We start from the raw sequence: 5,259 nt of genomic DNA, 5'->3' as shown, positions 1-5,259 counted from the left end.
AAATAAAATGTACATGGGGCCTCTCCATATAATTCTTACAACTCCATGTGAATCTATAATTACTCAAAAAGTTTTTAAAATGCAAAAGAATATGATGGAAAGTAAATTAAACTTCAAAATGTAGAGTAAAAAAATGCAAAATGACAGATGACTTGAAATAAAATGTAAGGGAGAAAGGGAACATTTGAACAATAGTCCCATACAGAGAGTAAGGAGGAAACATTTGGCGGCTAATGTAGATTAAAAACAAACCCAAGCAAAATAACCAGAAACAAAAAAGATACTGGATACTGAAAACAGTGGCTCCAACCCCAAAGGGCAGTAAATAAAAGTCGTAGGAGCCATCTATCTGGGAGCGGCGGGTGGTCGGCATGGTGTGCTCAGCCACGGCTCTGGGATCACCTGCGGGGAGCGGGTGGGTGGGCGTGCACGCGTGGGGGACGGAGCAGAGGCAGCCGGTGGCGGTAGCGTGGTCCCAAGGAGTTGCAACATCACAAGGAGGAGGATGGCGGAGTCCTCGGACAAGCTCTACAGGGTCGAGTACCTAAGAGCGGGCGCGCCTCCTGCAAGAAATGCGGCGATAATATCCCCAAGGACATGCTCGGGATGGCCATCATGGTGCAGTCCCCCATGTTCGATGGGAAAGTCCCACACTGGTACCACTTCCCCTGCTTCTGGAAGGTCGGCCACTCCATCTGGCACCCTGATGTCGAAATAGGTTCTCCGAGATTCGGTGGGGGGAACAGCAGAAAATCAAGAAGACCTCAGAGGCTGGTGGAGTGATGGGCAAAGGCCAGGATGGAAGTGGCAGCAAGAGAGAGAAGATGCTGGGTGACTTTGCAGCAGAATATGCCAAGTCCAACAGAAGCACACACAAAGGATGTATGGAGAAGATCGAAAAGGGCCAGATACGCCTGTCCAAGAAGATGCTGGATCCGGAGAAGCCACAGCTGGGCATGATTGACCGCTGGTACCACCCAAACTGCTTCATCAGCAACAGAGAGGAGCTGCGTTTCCGGCCGGAGTACAGTGCGAGCCAGCTCAAGGGCTTCAGCCTCCTCACTCCGGAGGATAAAGAAGCCCTGAAGAAGCAGCTCCCAGGAGTCAAGAGTGAAGGAAAGAGAAAAGGTGATGAGGTGGGTGGAATTGAGGAAGTGGCTAAGAAGAAATCCAAAAAAGAAAATGAGAAAGATAGTAAGCTTCAAAAAGTCCTCAAGAAAAAATATATACCTATTGTGAACTATATACTACAGTTGGAAGTATTTCAACATTCTTTCATAAACAGTAACAAATGTACTATACCAACACTACGAGTCAACAATTGAGGGGGGTTGGTTAGGGATATGGGAGGGTTCGAGTTTCCTTTTCTTTTCATTTTCTTTTTCTTTTTTTTTTTTCTTTTTTCATCTTTCACTTTATTTCTTGTCTCGAGTAATGAAAAGTTTCTAAAAATTGAACAAAAATTAAGTGCAGTGATGGATAGACAGCTGTATGAGGGTACCAGGGGCAACTGATTTACACTTTGGATCTTTGGGTAATTGTATGGTATCTGAACAATCCCAATAAAAATTAAAAAGAAAAATAAAAGGCCCTCAAGGCACAGAATGACATGATCTGGAACATCAAGGATGAGCTCAAGAAAGTGTGTTCAACTAATGACCTGAAAGAGCTCCTTATGTTCGACAAGCAGTAAGTGCCTTCCGGGGAGTTGGCGATCTTGGACCGAGTTGCTGATGGGATGGCGTTTGGTGCTCTCCTTCCCTGTGAGGAATGCTCAGGCCAGCTGGTCTTCAAGAGCGTTGCCTGTGCTGTACCGGGGATGTCACTGCCTGGACCAAATGTATGATCAGGACACAGACACCCAACCGGAAGGAATGGGTGACCCAAAGGAATTCTGGGAAATCTCTTAAAGAAACTGAAAGTCAAAAAGCAGAACCGTTATTCCTCCCAGAGACCAGCACCCCAGTGGCAGCTGCACCCCTGCCCTCCAACACTTCGGCACCTGCTACTATGAACTCTTCTGCTCCAGCAGATAAACCATTATCCACCATGAAGATCCTGACTCTTGGGAAACGCTCCCAGAACAAAGATGAAGTGAAGGCCACCATTGAGAAACTCGGGGGAAAGATGACAGGGATGGCCAACAAAGCCTCCCTGTGCATTAGTACTAAAAAAGGAGGTGGAGAAGATGAGTAAGAAGATGGAGGAAGTTAAAGAAGACAGCATTCATATTGTGTCTGAGGATTTCCTCCAGAATGTCTCAGCCTCCACTAAGAGCCTTCAGGAGTTGTTCTCAGCACACATCTTGTCCCCCTGGGGGCTGGGGTGAAGATGGAGCTTGTTGAAGTGGTGGACCCCAAAGGGAAGTCAGGGGGGGCAAGAAGATCAAGAACCAATCAGGGAGGAAGGTATCAACAAATCTGAAAAGAGAATGAAACTAACTCTTAAAGGAGAAGCAGCTGTAGATCCTGATTCTGGTCTGGAGCACTCTGCACATGTCCTGAAGAGGGGCGGGAAGGTCTTCAGTGCTGCCCTCAGCCTGGTGGACATTGTTAAAGGAACCAACTCCTACTACAAGCTACAACTTCTGGAGGATGACAAAGAAAGCAGGTACTGGATATTCAGGTCCTGGGGCCATGTGGGCACAGTGATTGGTAGCAACAAACTGGAGCAGATGCCATCCAAGGAAGATGCCATTGAGCACTTTATGAAATTATATGAAGAAAAAACTGGGAATGCCTGGGACTCCAAAAATTTCACTAAGTATCCAAAAAAAATTCTACCCTCTTGAGATTGACTGTGGCCAGGATGAAGAGGCAGTGAAGAAACTGACAGTAAACCCTGGCACCAAGTCCAAGCTCCCCAAGCCAGTTCAGGATCTCATTAAGATAATCTTTGATGTGGAAAATATGAAGAAATCCATGGTGGAGTATCAGATTGACCTTCAGAAGATGCCCTTGGGGAAGCTGAGCAAATGGCAGATCTAGGCCACATACTCCATCCTCAGTGAGGTCCAGCAGGCTGTGTTCCAGGGCACAAGTGCCTCCCAGATCCTGGATCTCTCAAATCGCTTCTATACCCTGATCTCCCATGACTTTGGAATGAAGAAGCTTCTGCTCCTGAACAACGCAGACAGTGTGCAGGCCAAGGTAGAAATGCTGGAGAACCTGCTGGAGATTGAGGTGGCCTACAGTTTGCTCATGGGTGGGTCTGAGGTTAGCAGCAAGGACCCCATCGATGTCAACTATGAGAAGCTTAAAACTGACATTAAGGTGGTTGACAGAGATTACGAAGCCGAGATCATCAGGAAGTACATTAAGAACACTCATGCAACCACACACAGCGCCTACAATTTGGAGGTCATTGATATCTTTAGGATAGAGCGTGAAGGGGAGACCCAGCACTACAAGCCCTTCAAGCAGCTCCATAACTGAAGGTTGCTGTGGCACAGGTCCAGAACCACCAACTTTGCTGTCATCCTGCCCCAGGGTCTCTGGATAGCACCACCCAAAGTGCCTGTGACAGGCTATATGTTTGGTAAAGGAATCTGTTTTGCCAACATGGCCTCCAAGAGTGCCAACTATTGCCACATGTTCCAGGGAGATCCAATAGGCTTGATCCTCTGGGTGAAGTTGCTCTCGGGAATATGTATGAGCTGAAGTATATTTCCCATATCAGCAAGTTACCCAAGGGCAAGCACAGTGTCAAATGTTTGGGCAAAATGACCCCTGACCCTTCAGCAAGTATTACTCTGGGTGGTGTAGAGGTTCTTCTTGGGACCGGGATTTTATCTGGTATCAATTGCAACTGTCTACTGTATAATGAGTACATTGTCTGTGACATTGTTCAGGTAAACCTGAAGTATCTGCTGAAACTGAAATTCAATTTCAAGATGTCCTTGTGGTGAACTCTGAGCTATGGTGAGGTCCCACCTCAGCAACTCTAGTGTGGCTTCTCCTGACTGCTCGTGTGCTGACTCCTTATCAAAAACTTGAGCTGAATTGCCGGTGGATATTACCTTTACTAACTCTCCCTAGGAAGGATTTTATATGAACAGATGGTCACATGTTAAATGGTTTTTCCAAACTTTTCAAATCCCTCATTTTGTGTTCTGTTTGAGGGGAGGATGGGTTATTTTGATTTTTTGCTCTCCTGGGAAGTACAACTGACAACAGAGGAAATGTTGGGGAGTTTTTTTGTGTTTCATTATATTTTGGTTTGTTGTATTTTTTTTTTTTTTTTTTGCCCAGACCAGTCCTATGAGAAGAACTACAAGCTACGTTAGAACATCTGCCTTACTGGTTTCCCCAAGAAGGAAAAAATATGCTTCATGCTTCTACCCTTTCTCTTTTAAGTGTTCATCTTATAGTTTTAATTTTGGAAAAATGTTAGGCATTTATTTTGAGGTAAAAATAAAAACTAATTTCATACTAAAAAAAAAAAAGTCATAGGATGACAGCTCTGAAGCTTGCCAAGAGAACAACCATCGAGATGGTGGCAGCAAATTAGAAAACTCTAAATAGATGATGGGGGTGGGGGGAAAGAAAGAGTATTTCATGCTACACTTTTTATGATTGAGAGTTTGGATGAGATTGCAGATGTGTTGAAGGCACATTATTCTTTTGACTAGAGAAACAAGAAAGACAATTAGAAACTCCAAGAGAAACAGAAAGCTATGAAAACTGTGGCCTAAATATGAAACCAAGCCAAATGTGCCACATTTTAAGCAATTGATAGAGAATAAGAAAACTAAAATATTTATGTCAATGCTATGAAAATTTGTCATCCAGGAATTATATCATAGGACCGTACAGAAATATAATTCCAACAGACTACTTCACCTTGAAACGGACAATATTTTCATGCATAGCATTGTTGATATTATTGCTTAACTTTTAAACATTTGGATCCAACCACAAACCAAATATGGAAGACATAATTATGATTTAAAGAAAAGTTGAGAATGTTAAAACCCTGACAATGTAAAAGTAAATGGGATGACGTTCTCATGCATGCTCAACACGGAGGAGTCTTCAAGACATCATGTTCAGTGAAACAGGGAGACACAAAAGAACAAACATTGTATGAACCCACTTACAGGAAATACCTAGAATATGCTGATTCATAGAGTCATAAAATAGATTACAGTTTACCAGGGGCTGGGTGTGGGGTGGGGAATTATTGCTTGGTGGGTGCAAAGTTTCTGTTTGGGGAGATGAAACAGTTTTGGTTCTGAATAGTGGTGATGGTAGCACAATA

General features: G+C 44.1%; 1 pseudogene; it reads left to right on the top strand.

Annotated features, from left to right (window-relative positions):
- The first annotated feature begins 505 nt into the window (after positions 1 to 505).
- LOC119510131 lies at positions 506 to 4,185 on the top strand (annotated as a pseudogene).
- The last annotated feature ends 1,074 nt before the right edge of the window (positions 4,186 to 5,259 follow it).

This window comes from Choloepus didactylus, chromosome 15, assembly GCF_015220235.1.
Source record: "Choloepus didactylus isolate mChoDid1 chromosome 15, mChoDid1.pri, whole genome shotgun sequence".
Classification (NCBI taxonomy): Eukaryota; Metazoa; Chordata; class Mammalia; order Pilosa; family Megalonychidae; genus Choloepus; species Choloepus didactylus.
This window is presented reverse-complemented; position numbering and strand designations above follow the sequence as displayed.